The sequence below is a fragment of the Lepidochelys olivacea genome (assembly GCF_965140295.1).
Source record: "Lepidochelys olivacea isolate rLepOli2 genome assembly, chromosome: 14".
Classification (NCBI taxonomy): Eukaryota; Metazoa; Chordata; order Testudines; family Cheloniidae; genus Lepidochelys; species Lepidochelys olivacea.
The window spans coordinates 4,449,819-4,472,491 of record NC_140424.1 but is presented as its reverse complement, the minus strand read 5'-3'; the positions used below and the strand labels follow the sequence as shown (position 1 = coordinate 4,472,491).

At 47.5% G+C, this 22,673-nt stretch overlaps 1 long non-coding RNA gene across 1 annotated transcript in view; it reads right to left on the bottom strand.

Annotated features, from left to right (window-relative positions):
* Positions 1-654: 654 nt before the first annotated feature.
* LOC311530949 overlaps positions 655-22,673 on the bottom strand; it is a 109,839-nt gene continuing 87,820 nt past the window's right edge. Inside the window, exon 2 of the long non-coding RNA XR_014714129.1 lies at positions 655-5,750. This is a non-coding gene — a long non-coding RNA (uncharacterized lncRNA). The remainder of the gene's footprint in view (positions 5,751-22,673) is intronic.

Sequence of the window (22,673 nt, the reverse complement as noted above, 5' to 3'; positions counted from 1 at the left end):
TCCACAGGTTAATTGTGCGTTGCATGACAAAGTATTTCCTCTTGTTTGTATTAAACCTGTTGCCTTTTAATGTAATTGGGAAATCCCTGGTTTTTGTATTGTAGGAAAGGGTAAAGAACTCCTCTATCCACTTTTTCCTCACCATTCGTGATTTTATAGACATTATCGTATACCCCCTCAGTTGTCTCCTTTCTAAGATGATCAGCCCCAATCTTTTTGGTCTCTCCTCGAATGCAGGCCATTCCATACCTTTGATCATCTTTGTTGCTCTTCTCTGAGCCTCTTCCAGTTTCACTAGATCCTTTTGGAGATGGGGCAACCAGAACTGGATACAGTATTTAATGTGTAGGCGCACCCTAGATTCGTATAATGGCATTAGAATATTTTCTGTCTTATTCTCTTATCCCTTTCCTAATGGTTCTAACCTTCTGTTGGACTTGTTGACCGCTGCTGTGCATTACCTTGCAATTGTCAGTGTTGAATTTCATCAGTCACACACAAAATTACTCTAACAATTTACATCCTATTCTGTTTATACAGTTTGTGCACAGGCCCTTGGCATCAGCCGGAACCCACACTGGTTAATGCTTTAGCTCTCACCTTCTCAAGCACCTTGTTCAACCTTATGTGATAAATGAAATGAGTCTACAAGGGTTCAACACAGTGCCCACTGGTGTACACCAGGGACCAGTTGCCTTGGGCCCAGTCCATGCTATTTTATTTTTCACTTTTTATTAAAGCAAAGTTACAATAAAATGTGAACATGCTACATTGTCTGCTACTCATTACAGATCAGGTTAATATTCAAAGAAGCTGGCTAAAGATTCTGGCTGGGTGGCAGGAGAGGCCTCTTCCTCATAGAATACTACAAAGAGTGACCACATTTCGAAATACCTATCCTCTTTTTGATGTTTCTCTTATGTACCCACTTGGGGTGAATGTTTTTCCCATTATAAAAAATGGTCCATATTTTACAATACCACAATTCCATAAGAGGAGGGGGCCATATTTTTTCCCAACAACACACAATACAAAATCTTGCTGCTAACAATAAAAAAAGAAATCCAGGCGTTGTTCTGTTTAAAATGCAGACCCTTTCCGAGAGCATTAGATAAGTCGGGTCAGGGCATCTCCAGGAAGCTGGTATTTTGTGATAAGATGAATCTCTTTAATAATTTCCCCCAAAACTGACCTAGGGCCTGGACACAACCACCACCTGTATAAGTATGTTCCCCTTTCCCTACAAGGCCTCCAAAAGAACGTGTCCCCATATAACTATTTCAATAAGGAGAGGTGATTTTGTTTAAAACCAAAATAGTTACATCAGTTCTACCTTTAGTGTGGATGTAATTACTGCAGTATAAAGATGCCTTGTACCGTATAGATTATGCCCCTTCCCTTACAGGAAGGAGCGATCCTTGTTTAACCTTTATACCTTGTATAACCTTTATACCACTGTAACTGTGTACAAACTAGGGTGGTGGTGAATGTAGAGACACCCCGAGTTTAGTTGAGACCTAGCAGAGGAATAGCAGGGGTTGGTGCAGAAGAACTTGGATGAAAAAGCAGATCTCATTACAACTGCACCCGTGGTCCAATCATTTTAAAAAGACTTGTACTCAGATAAGAAGAGCATTGAACGATGTGGTGGTAAGAGGTCCTGGAGCGACAATTGGAGGTAGAAGCAATGCCAGCTTCCTTCATCTCCGCTCTGGAGCTACCTCCCCTGCTAGAGGTTACTTTAGTGTCCTTGCTCCCCGACTAGCAAAAGGATGAATTAGTGCCAGCTGTGATGGCAGCTTCTTTTGGACACATGGAGGCCTGTCCTCAAGGCAAAGGACTGCAACCACCCAACTTATTTCACAGACGCCACCCAACTGCTGGGAGGGAACAACCAGCAACCAGGGCTATATTCCAGCCCTTCATCCCTGACCTAGCCTGTGTTCTCTAGCGTTTGCCCATTCCTACAGTAACACGCTAACTGACAGGTGGGATAGCTCTTCTGGAGGAGAGAAAAAACAAACATTCACAGCCGTGCACAGCCACAAGTTGAACTACCCTCCGAAATCACATCTTCCCTGGCAGAAATCCAAAATACATTTGTCTGTTCATAACACAGCAGCTGCAAAGGACATAAATTGGTTTGAGCTGCCGGAAAAGAGATGGGACAATTAAAGAGATGCCCCGGGGTGGCAGGTGTGCACGTTACACATGGGTGTTAGCGTAAACTGGCATTAAGAAAAAGGACAAAGCATCAGTGGAGACACTCTGGGCCATTTTTCTCACTAGGTGTGAAGCCTTTCTGAAAATGCCAACCCATAGGCCAAGTTCTGCACATGTTTCCCTTTGCCATGATGCCTACAAAAAAACCAGCTTGATCATGGCTTGGCTGGTGGTGTGCTGAAACCTCCGCTCCTATGTTGACTTGTATTGTCTCATTGTGTCCTTGAGCTCCCCCATCTGTCGTCTCTCGTCTCATAAGCATTTTGGGCAGGGACTGTCTCTTTGTATGGCACCTAGCACAATGGGGACCAGGCTTCTAGGTGCGACAGTAATGCAAATATACAGTTACATCTCTGCAGCCCCATTTAAAAAAAAGTCACTGGTGTAACAAAGCAGATTTTAGCCCAGCGAGTTCGAGTGCGGACATGATTTTAAGTGGTGGGGAACATGACACCATCAGATGAGTGCTGTGCATCATAGAGGCTGGCGGGTAGAATGGTAGTAGGGAAAAGCAACCAACAGGAGGGTGTAAGAAGGGTGTGGACATTTTATAGCTGCCTGTTGGTTGTGTTTCCTGCTATAAGCCCATCATTCCTCCCGCCGTGGGTAGGTTACACTCACACTCCCTGTGTAACTTGCTGTACACCATCACGTATGTTACCCCGGAATGCACAGTGCGACGGTGCGGTCGGTGGGTTTTACACTGACTGAAAGAGTAATCTTCACACAGACATTTTAGGGACACTATGTCAGTAGCCCACTGGAGCAGTGCTCTTACAGCAAGCCGGATAAGAGCCGTGGCTTGCGTTCTCTCCCTATGAACAGGTTAGGCTGTATTTTTAGCCGGAGAAGCGCATGATGAATCCTCAGCCGGCAGCAATACTGGGACTCAAGCAATCCTGAATATCCAGGTTTGACTCACTGACAGGAACCCTATAATTTTCTTGAGGACTGTTCCTACTAGTTCCTGCTGCTGTATTGAGGCTGGGGCTGCAGAATGCCAAGACACTGAGCTTCACTCAACTCTTCATGCATCCAGAAGGAGAAACACCGGTACAACCATTCAAAAGCACTCCAGCACGGAATAAAACTACAGGATTTCTCTTGCCTTCAAGCCAATTTAGCTCTTTCCACTTATCCTTTGGATCCTCTGTGTACCTTGTAAGTACATCATTGCCACAAGACAGCACTACAGGACGGGGCGGGGGGGTGGGGGGTGAGGAGACTGTTTTAGGATTCGTTTGCACACAGTCAGAGTCTCCTCTCGCTTGCACCAGTGTGACTAACAACTTCCACCAAGTTGTTCTATTTTAGGCTTGTATAGGCGAGAGGAGACTCAAGACGAACATTTGACCTGCCTTTGGGTCACTGGAAAAATGGAGGAAAGAACATCCTTATAATCACATCTATTCTGCATCCCTAACAGACTCCCAGTTCTGCAGCTGGGCACTTAGGTACATGAAATGGCCCACCAAATGGCAATCGATGTGCCCATCAGCAAAACAGGGCTCCTTAATTAAATGAACAAAGGTGAAACTGGCTCCCTACATCTTTCATTATGAGCCACACAAAACCATCACTACAAAACTACAAGCCACTCAACCACCATTTGATTCAGGATTTCATAACTCTCAAATATCAGCCTAAGGGCACAAAAAGGGTCTCAAAACCTTTTGAGCAATTCTGGGCCAAAGGATAGTTTCAAGTCAAAAACTATGTGACATACAGTATTTCTGACTGAATCCCTGCAAGTCTGAACCCAAAACGCAAAGCAGGGGCAGGAAGCCACAGCATTGGGATACCAATTCAATAGATATGCAGGAAACCACACAAACTTAAACCATGAAATGTTGTAGATCTCTGATCTAGGGCCTTGATAAGAGAAGCAGCAGCATCACACACTGAATTCAATCATATTAAACATACAGTCTTTATTCTAACTTGTCTTCAATTCTCCATAGGAGCTATTTTCTCATTGAACAGGGCACAAATCTTGTCCGTTTCAAAAAATATTTTCAATCTCTGTATTAAGAAGAGCTCTAATTACTGTATAGTTCCACAGAGCACCTTCTTGTGCTTTGCATGAATATTGGGGGTAGGGGTAGAGAAATGACAACACTCAGGTTTGGGAGTTGAAAACCACACACATTAAAGGGAAGGTATTCAAATTCAGAGTTGCCACTTGAACAGGAAGCATGTTGGAACCTGAAGTCCTGCTCACACTGTGCCAGGCTGTGCCCTTTAATAGGGGTGGGTGGGTGGTGGGTGGGATATAGCAGAAAGCAAAACTTCCCATCTCGAACACTGAAGTGTAGAGATTGTTGCCAAGGTGCTGACCAGCTTTATATCAGACACTTCCACTCTCCAGCTGTCTGACAGGGCCCAGTGCAGAGGTCTCAGAGTGAAGGCAGAAGGAATTGAGTAGCAAGAGAGGCAAAGGATTTTTTTAAAAAGAGACATTTAATAGATGCTGATGGTGACAGTTCCCCAACTTGGTACTGTTGTCTTGATCTTCTCCCTCACTGTGGTTACAGGTCTCCCATGTTCCTTCACCTAGTCCCCCAGCCAACCTGGTTTATTTTTTAAATGAGGCTGCAGCGATGCGTTGGCCCCTTCTGTTTTAGACGGCGTTTCCTTGGGCTTGTGCTGGACTGACATATGCAGGACCACACAGCAAATCTTCTCCCTACACCATGAGAGGATTTGCATCTCATGCGACTGTCCCAGCAAATAGGCCAATATGCTCTCTTTCCAACAGCTGTTCCGAGCATTCAGCTCCCAGCGTCGCAAGGACTTAGATGTTTTCACCTTTGCTCCTGCCACGGTAAGGGGCTGCATCATGCTCTCTGCACTGGGTCATAAACCAGCCACACGTACAGGACCAAGACCCAAAGAAGTCAGAAGGGAGAGAGGGGGAAAAAATATTCCGTGGCTGCTTCCATGGAAACGGGCCAACAGTGGGCTCTTTTCAAAGGCAGGGAAATCAAGCTCCTGTTTGGCTTAAAAGCACATAGCTGCTCACCCCAACATATCCGGCCTGAAAGTCTCCTGGCCAAGAGGAGAATTTCCAAGTCTAAAGGCCCAGAAGAGTGTGTCTTGAAGGAGGCTGGTTAAGTCCCATCTCTGTGTGGGAGTCTCCGAGGTAAGTGAGAGCCAGCAGGAAGCTGAGGAAAGCAGAAAAAACGGGGCAAAGCGGAGAAATTGAACCACAGTAACTGCACTGTGGGCAGCTGGTCAGGAGGCCATTTCCATGGTGGGGGCAGCTAGCTGAAAGATCCCACCACAGCCTCCAAAACCTGAGCTTTTTTCCCCCAACGCCTCTACTTCGGGTCTTGCAGGTGGAGAGTTCCCCTTCTGCAAACTGAGGGGTCCCAAGCAAAGCTTCCCAGAATTTCATTTCCCAAAGGGCTACTAGGTGGAACGCAGCCCCTTCTGCAGAGACCGTCCTGGCCTGTGCTCCAGCAGCAGCTGCTTTTCCTGTTCGTGTCCCAGGTCCCAGAATTCTCTTCCCTCTCTCGCGACAGAGCCTAAAGAAAAAAAAAAAGAGCAAGAAGTTAATGGTCTGTCAGACAATGGATTGTAACAAAGGAATCAGCACTTCCTCCGCTATTACTAAACTGAACATGACCCACTTCCTCCAGCGACAGCAGGGAGACTGGAGCAATGCAGGCAAGCGTAGACAGCAACTAGCAGGCCTGAGGGGTCCCTTAAAAATGCTGGGCCCACTGCCGTAAGGGGCTTTGCATCTGTGGAGAGAAGCGGAGTATTCAATTCATACCGAAGTCATGAGGTCTCAGCGCTTCTTGGGAGAGGCTCGGCACCTTGCACAATCAAGCCCTCAGGAAGTACAAACCCAAACCCAAGTCCACAAGGACTGCACCCCCACATGTTACTTTGCTGAAATAGGGGAGAAGTAACAGGTGCTGCTTTCCCAGCAGTCTCAAGGCGTCAGGGTAACCAATCACAAGGACTTTTAATCAACGCCTTCCTTCCTGAGCTATGTTGAGGGCAGCGTGCGGAGGAGGATTGAGGACTGGAGGGAGTGACGTAGACAGCATTGCCAACCCTGGCTAGCATGGGGAATACGTAGGTTGGGAGTGATGGAAGGTGACCCCTGGAACCTTTTAGACTGTAAAGTTTTTGGGGCAGAGACCACCACCATTTCCATATACAGTCCCGAGCACAAGTGGGGCGCGGACCTGGCTGTCCTCCAGGCTCCACTACAATATAAAAATGTGAACCACCACCAAGAATGCACCTAACATTGCCTTCTTCGCTGGGATTAGATTTGCTCCCCTTTACACAACCTTTTGTCTGTTGTGTCTGTTTACACAAAGCTCTTTGGGGCAGGGACAGCGTCTCCAAAAGCCATCGTCCCCTGTACAGCACCTCATACAATGGATCGAGCCAGAGATGGGAACATCACTGCACAATGCCTGGTGCAACAACATCAACCGTGGCTGGTGCAGCAATTCACCATTGACAAGGGTAGTACAATGGGCCCCAATCCCGATGGCGCCTTTAGGCATTACCACAACACAAGCCAACGGCATGGCAGAACAAGGCTACTAATGTAGGCTCAGTACCACATGGACCGCTGTCCAGGAGGCTCAAGGTGTCTGCACAGCAGCGGAGCCTGCCTGGCATGAGCAGGAACCATTTAAGCTTCCCCAAACACTGCTCCGTCAACATGCCCCATCCTGACCCCTCTGGTATAGAAAAGAGTTCAGTCTCCATCTCTTTTCAGTACTTGACCTCTCTGCTGACATGACATCCCAAAGGGATGCCAGCAGGGATGGAGGACTGGGTGATGTGAACACACTGCACTAGAAACTGGTCTGAGACCTCTTAGTTCATTTCCAATAGGCTGCCAAAGAGCTGTCAGCAGATAACTGAGCCAGCCAACCCCAGGAGCTATAATTCAGTGATAAGAGTGGAGGATGTGCTGACCTCATTCCTGGGAAAAGCAAATGTACTCAGCTGGATCTCCCCAGGGAGCCAAGAAATGACATCTGCTCCTAGGTTCGGCTTCTATCATCTTTGTGTGTGATTAAGAAACTGATCTTTGCTTAGGATGACTCTGGATTGATTACATCATAGGGTGTGATAGAGGGTTGATGAATACGAGAAAGGGGTATAAGAGGATGTCTGGAAATGACATTTCAATTTCCTTTCAACAAATAAAGGACCATGGCTGGAAACACATAGATGGAGAAATCATTTAATACTACTTTACAGATACATAGGCCCCTCTTATCCAAGGAACTCCAAGTGAATTGCAAGTAACTGATGAAACATCACAAAACTTCCAGGAGATAATACTATTACCCTATTTTGCCAGGGGGAAACTGAGGCACAGAAAGATTACAGCTAAAAACTGTTCCAATACACTGTCCCCAGCTGTAGGGAACAGTGTCTTGAAGACAGATGCAGGAACGGAAATCAGGATCCTTGACTAACCACACCATGTTCTAATCCAGCGATACTCAGACTGAGGCTCGGGAGCTGCAAGTGGCTCTTTAATGTGTCTCCTGCAGCTCTTTGCAGCGTGGGATATTAAAAACACACGCACACGCCCTGCTCCAGGTGTCAACGTCCCTTCGGAGGATCCTCCTCTCACAGGCAGTGTTTAAACACACAGCTAATAGCAGATTTTTTTAAAAGTGTAACTTACAGAGGGAATCGAATCTTTCACTGCAACTCTGATCTGTTCAGCTCCATTTGGCCTCTGGAGGTTCTTGTCCTTTAAAGAATTAGATTTTTCTATTCTCTCCTATTTTTCCCCCCTTTTCGGTCAAAGAATCAAAAGCATTTCATTGTTAACAGGCATCCTTATGAGGGTACCATGTCTGGCTTCCCCTTCCTGTTGATACCAGCTAGTTAACGGCATACAGGAGAGGTAGAGGTCTGTATGCATGACCCAGTCACTCGACTGCACCTCTAAGAGCTGTGGAAAGTGAATGATGTTCGGAGAAGATTGGCACCTGCACACCAAGGTGCCAGCCACATCAGAAATGCCACAAGATGGCTCTTCATATAAACAGTCTGGGGGACCTGTTCCAGGCCTGCTGTTTGGTCAACTGGGTTTTGGGGGTCTGGAAATAAATGTAGTTCCTAGGAGCTTACAAAAACCCTGTGCGCAAATGTCCCCGGCTCTTGCAAATGTGTTAAAAATAAAACCCTTTAAGAGCTTCCAGATGTTCTGTTTATGTTGTGGTGTTACCCTGGCCGATCCTCCAGAGACCAATATGCAGCCTCCTGACTGCCAGGATGAAATCGCGGCAGCCAAAGGGAACGGCATGGGGGAGTGGAAGAGGTCAGAACCCTTCCTCTCCTTTCCACCTCCAACTCAGCCTGTTAACCCCTGCACTGCTAGCAAACACCTGGAGCCCACCAGAAATCTTTCACCCCAACTCCAGGTCCTTCCTTGCCTTTGGTTAGTGAGGCAAACATACTGCGCCCCCTGTAGGTCATCAGAGTTCACTGTGAAACCTCTAGACCTTCCGATGAAGGTTACATCCCATGAAGTGAGCTGTAGCTCACGAAAGCTCATGCTCAAATAAATTGGTTAGTCTCTAAGGTGCCACAAGTACTCCTTTTCTTTTTGCGAATACAGACTAACACGGCTGTTACTCTGAAACCTCTAGACCTTAACATTCATCGTGGATGGAACGGGGGTGGGCGGGGAAGAGCAGAAGGGAGTTATTGTCTTACATAGTGTCCTGTTGGTGTCCCAGCTTCCATATGGTGGAGTGTTTCGTATTGCAGGCCTGGATTCAAATCCAGGCACTCTCAGCACAAGTGACAGTGAGTTTCAGACTCATCCTAGGATCTAAGGGTCATTTTGTTTCCCTCAAAATCACTGTGCAATTTCAAAAGGGCTAGCGGTCTCTGTTCAAGAGCAGGCCAAAGATGGGAATAACAGGCCCAGACTGAAGTGCCCAGGACGGTTGTGTGTGAGGGATCAGGGCTGCAATAGGAGGGTGTATGCAAGGGGAGGATGCTGGAGACGGGTGAGAATGGGGATTGCATTGAGGTGCATCAGCAAAGCTGGAGGAGTGAAAAATGCATAGCACCATGCAAACCTCTGGCTGTTCCCGTCAGCCTAATTCACAAGGGCTAAATCCAAAACACGAAATGCAACGGAGTACCTTCCTCCTGCCGCCAACCAAAAACCACGCTGCAAATCAAAATCATCACAGCTTCCCCGTGGGCAGCAAAGCCAAACAGGCACAGAAACCCACGGGGCCAAGGAAACAATTAGCGCAGTTTTGGCCTCATCAACCCCTGATGGCAACAGAAAAGAGAAGAGACAGCTCCGCAGTATTGTCTGCAGTAAGATTTGACGTGCCAAAAAGATTTCTTAATGAGCACTGGGTTGGCAGGCAGAATCCCATACACACAGGACTCAGGATTCTTTGCACAAGGCGGTGCACTTACAATTTGCTTCTTTTGAAGTTTCCTTGAGTTAGCGGCATGGCAGGCAGCAATCAAACCTCCATAAAACACAGATAGCGCAGCTGTGTGCGCAGGATCTGATCGGTTATCTCACCCCCTCCCAGGGCGGGTGCATGAGCGGGGGGGAGGGAAGGGTGCACTCCACGCGGCTCATTTGAAAAAAGGCTTGCCGCAGGAGATCAAAGCCACTTCCTCAAGTGCCTTGCTCAAGCCTGGCCATAAAGGAGCAGCACCGCTCCCCACTGGATCCCAGAATTCAAGTCCATACTTAGCATGACAAGGGAAGGTGGTGTTAAAATAGTAATGACCACACCAGTACGTCCGGGTTTCTATTGCACGTCAACACCACCACCTAGCTGCACTTTTTCCCCACCAGTAGACCTCTAAGCACTTTACAAAGGAGGTTGGCATCGTTATCCCCATTTTGCGGATAGGGAAACTGAGGCACGGGACGAACAGACTTGCCCAGAGGCAGATCCAAGAACAGGACCCAGGTCTTCAGAGCCCCAGTCCAGTGGTCTGTCCACTACCACCATATGGCCTCTTCCCACCTTCATCAGATGGTTCCTCTGGTACTCAGAAGCACATCTATATGTTATTATCCCAGCCCAGAGAGGAAGGAGGAAGTGTTCATAACACATCCTTCCCCGTACTCAGATTCCCCCCCTCCCGCCCCCACAGGCACCTGTAACAGCTCTACCTGCTTCCTAAGTGGAGGATGCCACTGGGCAGGAGGAATGGCAACAGGCCATCAGCTTCTTTGTGACTCCAGGAAGCAAAGAAGCATTCAGAACGCTAAAGCAAACCCAGATTACAGCAAGGAGCAGAACTGGGGACTCAAGATCTAAACTTCTGATCCAGCGACCGAATGCCATCTTGTAGAAGAATTTTGACCCCCAACGTCCTGCCCATTCCATTACTAGACCTTCCTCCCCCTCCATGGCACGTCTCATTAAGGCGGCAGATGAGCCCTGGCGTACTGGGTGAATTCCAGCACGGGTGGTTACATTCTGTTAATTATAAAATTCCCTTCTGTTGCAACTGCAGCAATTATACAATCACTAGTGCTCCTAAAAGCGCCTTCTCCCTGTCCTCTGCTCCCTACCACGCTGCATTTCAACGGGGCGCAAATGATTCCTACACAAGGTCTATTAAATGCTTGGGGATCCCCCAGGATGAAAGCTACATGGACAGTAATAATGCATATGCAATTTCTTTCCCCAGGACAGCCTGGCTCCCATGCACTGTCATCGGGTTACCTGAGATCTGAGAGCCTTGAGATGCCAGGAGGTCAAGTGACTTGGCCAGTAAGGCCCCACATGCAGCGAGACAGCGAGGTCTCTACAGTCCAAGGTTCGGCCTGGCTCCAGGCCTCTTTCCCTCTGACCAGCAGACCACACTGCCTCCCTCGGGGAGTGAAGAGAAAGAAGCATGAACTGCTAGAGCCCTGGACAGCGCACAAGAGCCCAGGCTGCAGATGGTCAGTTCCACGCTCAGCAGCAGGACAGGAAGAATGCTATGTCCAGAGAAAACAGAAAGGGAGGCAATAACCAAACACCACAATAGGATATGCGTTCAGATTTGTTTGCTTGAGACTTTCCTGCTTCCCCCTTCCAGGGTTTGACCAGAGTTTGGGAACGGACGCGTCTCTTCTGGCCGCTTCATGCTTTTCTAAGTCAAAGATTCCCGCGGATGCGAATTGTGTGTCTGTGGACAGGCTCAGCGCAACTGCATGGGCTGCAAAGCCAAACAGGCAAGGAAACCATTCGGAGAGTTTTGGCCTCATGACTCCCCCCAGCATCCATCAGAGCAGAACTGCTTCGCAGCTGCCTCTTGTCTACAGGGTGGTACCCCTCATTTAGACCCTCTGCCCTCACCCCACCGGTACACTGGGAATTCTTTACATCAGATGTGCTGAATTATGAAAATGCAGCTATAGAGGCAGATCTTATTATTGGGAGTTATTATTTATAGCACCTAGAGATTCCATCCAAGATCGGGGGCCCTTTATGCTAGAGAATCTTTCCCCCAAAGAGATTCCTATTTAACCAGGCAAGACAAAGGAGGGTTGGTGATCTCTAATTTTACAGATGAGGAGCAGACGAAGTGACTTGCCCAGGCCCACACGGGGCATCTGTGCCAGAGCAGCGACTTGAACCCAGATCACCTGAGAGTATTAATCATAGTATCACCCTTCATCAGAAGCACTGGTTAACTGACGAAGGTGCTGCCATGGACAAAAGAAATCCAATGGAGCTACACCAATTTGTCGCCCACTGGGGATCTGGCCCACAGAAACTTATTTAGCCTAGAGAATAGATCCCATATACTTTTAAATTTCGTATACCATCTTCTCTTCTCACTTGGAGAATTTGTCCCATTTCCTGTCCCAGCATGGGCTCTCCAGGGGTTGGAGCGCATGGTGGAATACTCTGGGGGAAGGGAGAAGGGATAGGACTATTTTTAATGTGTTCAATAACCCACAAGCAGTCAGGTTGGTCCCTCTCCTCTGAAAGGGGGGAGGGAGGAGAGGATATAAAGTGCATGGGTGGAACAAAGACAATGGTTTGTGCATTTAGCCCCTTTACATACCAGACAATGATTTGATTCTAGCCCTAAAGCGATTCATAGTTTTGGGATGCCGGTTTACTCACATGCTCTAACGTGCTTAATGACCAGAGTGATCTTCAGTGAGCGAAGGGCTGGATTGTAAAAGAAAATCAGCCAGGAAAGGGAATTTTTTTTTTAAAAGAGGGAAAGAATCTAACAGAGATAGAGCAGACCTACTGAGTCCTAATCCTTGCTTGTCAATGCACCATATCCTCCAGCGCTACAGCCCATCTAGACATTGACAGTTATGGCCCATCCATCGCTTCTCCTGAGAGACTATGTCTCAGTCTAGTAGACCACCCAGAAGACTGTCAGCATGGTCTCCTAGATGGTCTCAGGAATTGACTTACCAGAGTGGACTACAGCTCCTGGGTGCAATCACTGCAGGTGGGCAGATAATGGGGGGTGGGAAGAGAGGGTATGTGTCTCTCCAGCTTATTGTTACACTCCAGAGGACTCATTTAATGCCGATACAGGACGCCTTCACTCTCACTCCTGATCTCCAATCTGTACCTGGCAGTGGTGAATCACTAGTCCCTCCAGGCCAGGGTCCTGCCTTCCACAGCGGCCAGCACCTAACAGATACTTTAGAGGAAGGCATAAACCCCTGTAATGGACAATAGCATGCTAGCATTTGTCTTCACTGCAGAGTTTACTCAAGCCTCGTCCACGCACAAAAACCTTTCCCTGGAGCATGGTGGTGCTTTTCACTCAAGCTGGGTGGGCCTGTCAAGAGCAGAGGCTCCAGGTCAAGTGAGCACAACCCTCAGCTGCTACCACCATCGCTCTGCAGCGTGCATGCAAGCTAGCAGCACTCGAGCACGGCCCTTGCTGCAATTCGCCCTGTGTATCCAGAAAGGCAGAGAAGTGCTCCCACAATTCACGGGGGGGGAAGACTCAGGGCTGCTTAGCTTGCTTCAGCATTGAGGAACCTGGGATAGCCTTCAAATATGGCACTAGTACTGAAGGAACGTTGAGCTGATCAGTGGATGCAATGCTGTCCATTATGATTAATGGAAGTTACCTGGGTTAGAGGACTTAATTGCTGGAAGTAGACGCTTTCCCTCTATTTTCTCCTGTCTTAGACCCTCACATTCTTGGAGGAAGAGCGTAGGTTTCTGCATAGCCAAATAAAGAGTTCTTGGACTGTACACAAAGAGACTTCTAAATCATTATTTTAGATCTAAGTTATCTGTCAACGGGAGCTTTGCAGGCAGCGTCCCAAAGTCTTATGCAAAAGTCGCCGATGTGAACTTAGCTGTGAATTAAAGCCTTGTTGGTAGCAACTGGGAGTAGTAGTTACAGACATAAGCATCCACACCACAGTATTTAGGCACAAGCCTCGTCACCCTCTGGGGCTTCTTAGCTGGCATAGCCTAGCGCCATCTTGCGGACTCTTGAGGTAAGCAGAGGGGCCAGGGGAAGTAGGCTAGAGAGAGGATGAAGACCAGCAGCATTTAAAGATTCCCTGAGGGAGACATGGAATTGGGTTTCCTCTGTTGTCACTGATGAAACGGTTGACTAAAGAGTGAAGGGTGTCAATGCCATCCCCAGTGATGGGTATATCCACCCCCCAAAACCCATCACCCCTGGAACTCAGTGGGGACAGTGTCTCCGTCTCTGCAGACAGGCCAAGGAGGAAAGAAAGCTGGAGAAAGAACTTCCCTCTCAACTCATGGAAGCAGTCCCTTAAGGAAGCTTGTTCTGTCTCCTCTTCCTGCACCCATCCTCTGCCTAAACAACATGGTGGGATGTCACTGACCAGGGCTATAGGACCTGAACTTTTCTCCAAATAAAGTGTGTGGGGGGGGGAGCAGTTTGAGAAGAGTCTGAGCAGCCCAGTGGATACGGGTACTCCGATGGGAATCTGGATACTGGGGTTCTCTTCCCGGCTCTGACCTGCTGTGTGACCTCGAGCAAGTCACTTCTCTCTTGGCCTCAGTTTCCCCTCCCACCCTTGTGGCTCACCTCTTTAGAATTGTAATTTCTTTGGGACACCACCTAGCACAATGGGGCCCTGATCTCTGCTGGGCCCCCCTAGACACCACTGTAAGACACACAAGTAATATTGATAAATTTTCCGACTCTGTTGCAAGATTACACCTTCTCAGAGAGCTTTGGTCTGTATGGATTACCATCGTTTACCACTGTTAGTCACTGTTAAAGCCCTGCCAAAAAACACAGAGCACCTCGGCATAGATGTCATTAAAGCTCCTTAAGCTGGAGGAAGCGAAGCAAGCGTTTTGTTCCCATGCCACCCTTGTCCGTAATGTGTTAATAAGTAACCATGTCCCAGACAGGTGCTGTCAGCTTAGCCTCAGGAGTTCTTGTTCAGTTGAAAGGTGAGTCATTTCCCTTTTATATTGTAAACCACCATGAGTCATGGAAAAATGGTCCCTTTAACTAAACACACTTACATGTTCACACATTTGTCTATTATTACACACACAAAAATTGGTGATGGGTTGGAATTACACCAGCTCTCGCGCCCCTGCTGCCTATAATGGACGACATACAAGATCCCAATAGAAGTCACGATGCATGAAGACGGTCCCCTTTATTCTGGCAGCTGAAGTCAAGAATAGCTAATGCCGTCCCCCAAAGCTGGGTCCAAAATCCTGCCAGAGCCCAGTCAGAATTCACATCAGCCACTGAAAACCATGTCACGTGCCTTGGCTTGCCACTAAAATGTGTGATAAAGGACTGTGGCTTCTTTCGCTCTGCAGCAGCTTCCCGCTCTCATGTCAGAGGATCAACCAACCCACAGAGCAGCCACTGGGTTATCTTCTAAGTGGGGGTGCTCAGAGCACAGGCAACGTGACATGGACGCATCTCACCTGCAGGCCAATGGTGAGTTTCTGGTGATGGCTCAGGGACAAGAGAGAATTCCTACAATTCAGTGGCTCTTTGCCAACCCATCCAAAACGAATTTGGAGTCTCCCACACATCATAAAGACACCGGCTCAATGGGCACCCTTCTTGGAGGGCTCAGCTGAAAGGTGATGGACTGGATGCCATGAAAACAGAGCCTCGTTCTTGGCCAGTGGTCCCTACCAGGACACAAATGAGGCAGACTGGAGGGGCAGTGCAGAGACAAGGTTGCCTAATCTCTGCCTATACTCAACCTGCTGCATGGCCAGATATACAGCTTGACCCTCCAATGCTTACAAAAAGACTACTGGTCAAGGCAGAGAACAAATGAATCAGAGAGAAGCCCCAGGTTCAAAACTTTGTATCCAGAGCCTGGGGTGTTCTGGGCTGGGGGTTTAGTCTGGCCTATTAAAAGGGGGACAATTGCCAAGTTCCGGATCAGGACAGAGGCTTGAACCTGAATCCAAAACATCCCTCATCTTTATCAGCTCAGTGACATTTTAAAGCAAGGCCCCACCCTTGGCTAACCCTCACTGCGTGGTTATGAAGATCTTCTACAACATCCTTCAGCCGCTTGCATTCAGAGCCTTACCTCTGTGGGAAGATGAGACCTAGTTCAGTTAGAACAATTAATTTTGGCTCTTCTTATCCAGTGAGATTTCTGCCCTCCTCCATCCCCACCATATTCCATATTTTTGGAAAAAAAGAGTACTGGCCCTTTAAGATAACGGTATCATGTTTAAACGGACAAGAAGATGAAAGAGTTAGGAACCAGGGAGAAGGGGATTTTCTTCAAACAAGATGATACACATGGGTGATGTCAGAGCTTTGGAAACACTCCAGGTAACCCACAGAAAGGGCTGGAGGCAGGCTTCATTCAGACCCGACACCTTCATTAAAAAACATCCCACACAAGATAACATTGTGATAGCCGGATTGATGGGCTGTCAGATTAAATTATCTCCTTGCCTGTGAGCTTCCCTTCCCTCCCACAACTTCACCTCTTCTACTGCAGCTCCAACAGTCCTTCCCTTCACCTACACTTTAACACAGAGATAGGAAGCCAGGTGTGCGGACTGTGTTTATGCCTTCACTGGTAGCAGCTCCTGCGGGTTTGACTATGCCATATGGAAGTCGGATGCTTTATTCAGTCACCCAGGAGTAGTACCTGTGTTGTCCCCCCCCCCCAGATTTAATCTAATCTAGTTGCCCTATTTCATAAAAGGAGAGGTCACTTAACGGTAACTTGAGTTTTTCCAAGATGTTTTCCCCCCCGATGGGTGGTCCACTCTCAAATGTGAGTACTCCCATGCACCCTTGATCGGAGAATGCAAAGCAGCTTCGGCCAGCCCACGCCTGCGTAGAGCAGCATCTTGTGCCTCCAAACAAGGGCATATCGTGAGGCGTGGGCCTGCAGTCACTCAGCTCCTTCTTGACCGCAAAGCAGACTCTCTACCGCTGGGGGGAAGGAGCGTGGGAGGTGGAGCGCCCATTAGGGACAAAACGTTTTGAAGACCTCAAGTCACTGTAAGGTAAGCAGCTTCTCCTTCTTCTGTGAGTGTATGTCTCTGCAGCTGTCCCATGGTCGGAGGCACCCAACAGGAAAGGAATGAGAAAGCGGATGCAAGTCCAAGACAGTCTGGAGGCCTGCATCGCCAAAGCTAGGATCATCCCTGGAAGGAAAGGTCAGGTGGTGTAATGCTGGGCAAAGGCATGACTAGAAGACCAAGTTGAAGACCTATGAATTTCTGTTATGGGAACTGCCTTCAGAAGAGCTAGAGATGCAGACTGAGCTCTAGTGGAGCCTGCTGTCACTCTGCGAGAGGCCTGCCTTCCAGCATATTCAGAGCAGGCAAAGATGCAACCGAAACCCACTTTGACAGTCTGAGTGAAAATAGGTGGGTCCTTCATCCTCCCTGCAAGTGATACAAATAGCCTAGGAGAAGCCTGGAAGCCTTAGTCCTGTCCAGGTAGAAGACAAGGGTCCTTCTGATGTCTAGTGTAGATAAGCTGGTCTCCCCTCTGAGGCCATGAGGTTTTGGTTAGAACACTGGCAGGGAACACTCCTGAAACAATAGGATATCCCAAAGAGACCTTCGGGAAGAAGTAAAAAGAAGGATGCAGCATAACCTTGTCTTTATAAAAGGTGGTATATGGCAGGTCAGCCATAAAACCACTGAGCACGCCCATTCGTCTGGCTGCAGAGGAGCCTATGAAGAACAAAGTCTTGAGTGAGAGGTGGAGGAGAGAACAGGTAGCCATCAGTTCAAAGGGAGGTTTCCTCAGAGCACTGAACCAAACTGAGGTCCCATTCAGGGGCCAGGTTCAGTACAGGCAGAAACAAGTTGGGTAAGACCTTGAGGAATCTAGCTATAGTAGGGTGGGCAAAGACTGAAGCTCTGGGTGGGTGAGTGGAAGGTTGTGATAGTGGCCAAATGTACTCTGAGTGAGACCATCGATCGATCTTGCAACTTTAAATCCAACTGATAATTCAGAATTTTGGAGAGCAGAACCTCTGAGGCTTGGGAAGCGTAATGAGAACACCAGAAGTGGAAGTGTTTACATTTTTGAAGGCAAGTTTTGCAAGTATTGGGTTTCTTGCTTGATAGGAGAACTGACTGGATCTTATTCAAACAGGTTAGCTCTATGCTCCAGAACCGTCTCAGAACTATGCTCTCAGGTTCAAGGATTTGGGGTTGGGATGGACCAGGGTTCCCTAGTTCTGTGATAGGAGAGCCTTTCTGACAGGAAGTCAGAGAGGCATTGCCACAGAGAAGTGGAGGAGGTTCAAGTACCACACTTGTCTTGGCCAGGACAGTGCTAAGAGGAGAACCCTTGCTCTTTCCTGATGCAGTCTGAGTAAGGCCTTGAGGATTAGAGGTAGAGGTCAGTAAGCACACAGTAGAATACAAGACCATGGTATTATCACTGCACCTCCCAAAGCACTGCTCCTTGGAGCAGAAAAGGAACTGAGTAGTGGCAAGCCCACACCTCCCAATGCACCCTCGTTTGGAGGCATGAAGTGTCACAGGCCTGCAGTCACTGCTTTGCATTCACCGGTCGAGCGCACATGGATGAGCATGCGTCCTACGATGGAGCATTCACAGGGACATATCCTTGAAAAAGCTTAAAAGGTCTCCAAGTGAGAGAACGAATGTTTTCAGATGTGCAGTGACTACGGAGGAACACCTCTCCCTGCATATTCAGTGCGAAGTTCTCAGGATCTCCCTGTAGCACCAGCACGGCAGATACACCCCATATAAACGCATCCCGAATTGCTGGGAATTTCGAGGAGACTAAGGAAGAGATGACAGCCCTATGAAATACCAGCTGAATAAGTCTGGAAGGGGATAAAGGAGATGGCACTCTCAGACAGATGGGAGTGTTGGGGCAAACCCCGCTCTGGATGGCATTTACTTTATACAAACGTGGGTAGGTGTCTGTACCAGGACTGCTGTGGTCATTGTGAAGCACATCGGTTCTCAACCACAACTCAGCATTAGCCAAACCACTTGCCATGGCCCACGTTCAGCCCTTTGGTGATGTGCATGGCAGAGCCTCCGATGAGCTAGGTTAAAGAAACTACCCCTCTGTCAAATGGTGGGTCTGCAGGAGTCTCCATGAGAATAGTTGCACAAAAATGTTGGAAATGTCACTTTCAAAAGTTCCTTGCTCGCTTGCTTCCGAGATAATCCACTGAAATTGGATCACTAAGCAAATTGCTCCAAAGAGGAACCAAAGCCAGAAAAAGCACAGTAAAGAACAGAGTGGGGAAGAACCGTTCCTACACATTCAACAGACTGTCACTTTTTAAACTTAGCTATAACTAGGCTCGGAAGGATAAGACTTTGATCAGTAAACGTTGATTTCACCAACAAAAATATTTCCATCAATAACAACAGAAATGTATAGATAGGTAAAGTAAGCAAAATGCTGCTTGAGAATTTACTAGCATTTGATTTAAGGATATTTACTTTGTATATTTTGATATGTATATATATATATATATATATATATATATATATATATATATATATATTTGACAATTTTCAGAATGGTAGCCGTGTTAGTCTGTATCAGCAAAAAAACCGAGGAGTACTTATGGCACCTTAGAGACTAACAAATTTATTTGGGCATAAGCTTTCATGGGCTAAAACCCACTTCATCGTGTGTGTTTTAATGGGTGAATCTCAACGTTTACAGTCATTAAATATAAATCAAAATTATTTTTTTTAAATTGAATTCTGGCAAGCTTAGCTATAACCATGAACAGTTTGACCTGTCCTTACACCCTGGTAGCTGTCAAGCTGGACAATTAAAGTGACCAATGGCATTGTGGCTTTAGATCTTCAAGGCCAATCTACCAGGCTGTAAGGTCATTCCTGGTAAATACTGGCTTCCAGATTTTAGTAGACTGAACATCAAATCATCAGTGCAGGAGGTAACTTTAATGTCCTCTGTGTTCTGCCCTGAAAGGAGAATGGACTAAAAAATGACTGAGTCTTTCTCCTCCGAATCAGCATTTTTGGCACTTGAAAGACCATACCATCTAGTGAAGATGGCCTGGGAGTAGCCTCTGCTAATTGTTTCCTTGATTAGGGGGCCTGCAAAGACATTCGTGTGGGGGAAGGGACCGGAAGAGCTTACAAAACTCCAATCCAGAGTTAAACCACAGAAAAGCCTCAGCTAATGAAGTCTGTGCTAACCTCAGCTGTGTACCTGGGTCTGGAATTCTCCCTTGAGGTAATTCATTAACCCCTTTCACCCAAAAGAGTCATGGGAAAAGCCCCAGTGGGAAGCTTGGTGCTTTTTTGCCATCACCCCTCCCACTGTCTCACAATCTAAACTTAATCAAGAAAGAATTCTTAATCAAGAAAGAATTCTTAATCAAGAAAGGAGGGATTCCCCATCTCTTCCCCTTTCCTTATGATGACTTCAAGGTCATGCATAATAGAGACAGCTGCTCCTGGCCCACACAGAAAGGGTCTGCGAGAGTCACGCTGAATCTGTCTGGCCGCCCCCCAGAGTAAGTACAAATGGAGTGAACTACTGAATCAGACTCAGTGGCTTGCTGCAGCCTAGAGTTACTGGAGTGTTAAATGGAGAACTGCAGTAAGCAGTTAAAGAGTGTTGATGCTGAACAGATCCTAAATCCAGCCAGTGGAATCTGAGCGCCCCTTCCCCCCGCAACCTAAATCCTCCTTTATTAGTCTAATTCAGCTTTCACCCAAGAATGCCCTGCAGTCCCATTTAATCCCACAGCAAACTCTTCCCTCTTGAAGGCCAACAGGTGTAACCCACCTACTCCGATATCTTCCCATATCCTGAATGGATTTGTAAGCTTTGAAAAATGTCATGCAAGACTGCCGTAGCTTACCAGGTAAAGCAATGGACTGAACAGTATAGAGCCACTTCCCCAAAGACAGTGATTCAGACACAAGACAGAGGGAAATGGGAGGGCAGTATGCTCGCTTGTTCGCGGGGAATGAATGGCAATGCTGCCTATCTCAAAGCAACCTGAAAAAAAGATAGAGATCATATTTGAGCTTCCCCATCTGGCTCTCTTCAAACAATAATGACCTCTCCATCCATTCTCCTCTCACTACCAAAGGACCAGAATACAGCTCAGATTCCCAGAAAGAAACAAACACTCTGGAGGAAATAGCTCAACAACATTAGTTGCAAACCATCCGCATGCCACGGGGTGTTCACAACACCCAAGGGGGGGAAAGCCGGGGGGGGGGGGCTGGGAACTCTTGAATCCAGCCCTGCTTGCATACACATTGGGCTTTTCTAAGCCTTACCCTCAATCTGAGCACACAAGGGTTTCTTGAGGTCAAATTCGCCTCTCACTTACACTAGGGCAAGTCTGTTGAATTCACAGAGACTGAGGTCAAGTCCTGCTCACTTGTGTTCATTAAAACATCCCATGGTGCTTTTCATAAGTCGAGAAGTAATAACCCCAGTGTCTGAGCCAGCTCTGATCATTAGCTGGCCTATGTGCCTGGCGCAGGTGCAACTGAAGTTGGTATTTTTCAGCCCTGCCCTCAGCCGCCATATATAGTTTTGTTGTATTATGTTAAAAGCAGTAAATACATTCCATCCCGAATGTGACAGCATTCTACCGCTGGGGGAAGTGCTCCCATTTCTACCTCCCAGGAGGGTGGTGAAGTTTAATTAGTGTTTGTAAACAGCCTGAAACTCCTCACTGTGTTCTGGTACTAGAGTTTGGGTCAATTCTTCTGGAGCAAAGTTTTGCAAAAAGGTTAATAAGCTGGAAAGAAAAGCTTCAGAATAATAGGTTTTAAAGCCAGAAACGACCCTTATGACCATCCAGTCTGTCCCTCCAGCATTACAGACACGGGAATTTCCCTCAGTGATTCCTGCACCTTGTGATGAAAGCTTCACTGGGACTCTTGATTTTAATGTTTGGGAAAGAAAAAGCTGGCCATACCCGGCTATTGCAAGCCTGTGTTATACGATCACCTCTGTTCCACAGTTCTGTTTATGCCCCTCGGTGCTGTCCTGAAGCACCTCCTCCCATTCCACTCCTGAGCAGACCACCAATGAAACCAAATGATGGGTCCAATCCTGGAAGGTGCTGAGCCACCTTCTTGTAAATGGAGGTGTGTGCAGGCTCTGCAGAGAAGGCAGGTCCTTTGTATGAAGGTCTGAAAAGACCCCAGTGGACACAGACACAGGGGACAACTAGTGCATGGGGAAGTTTAAAGAGTGCTTTAAACAGGATGTTTCGTGGCTAATTTTGAGCTGGGACAAAAATGTCCACGGGTGGGGAGGAAGACACTTCTGACTGCTTTCATTTCAGCCCAAGCCACCAGTTGAACCCAGGGTGGGCAGGAGGCAGAACACTGTAGTAGAACGGGCTGCACTAGCATTTTAACACACAATACTTTTCGGGGGGGGAAGTGTAGGAGGGAGGGGGAAAAAAGTCTGCAAATTCATTCTGCATCTCTGAGCTGATTCCTGTCCCTAGGGGATTACCAATTTAAACAGTGTTTTTTCCTGTTCTGATCCTAAGCTGATTAATTCCCCACACCTTTCCTCCCCCCCCCCCCAAAGGTGGATATCAAATGCAGGCAAGATGTAGCGTGTCTGGGAGAGGGAGAAAGAACTACCAGCCCCTGAGCAAAACAGCCACGGATCAGGTGTCAGTGCTCAGTGAAGGAACTGCTGCTTCTATAAACCAGGAATTCCTCCATGCGCCTTTAATGTGCCATAAAATTGGCTCTCATGGCAAAAGCATTTGGGTCTCTTTGCATGGGTGCGTGTACGGGGTGAGTGGTCAAGTTCACAGCCAGGGTTTTTGTCTTCAGGGCTCTTAATGGAATGGAACCAGATCCCTAGAAGATCTCCTAAAGCTCCAAGACAAAAGCTCATTGACCTTGTTTGTACCAGAGACAAAACATTCTCAGGGACTCATGCAAGAGCAAGGAAACTCACCCTGGCAGGATCTAACCACCACCATGAAACTCACCACTTTCTACTCTTCT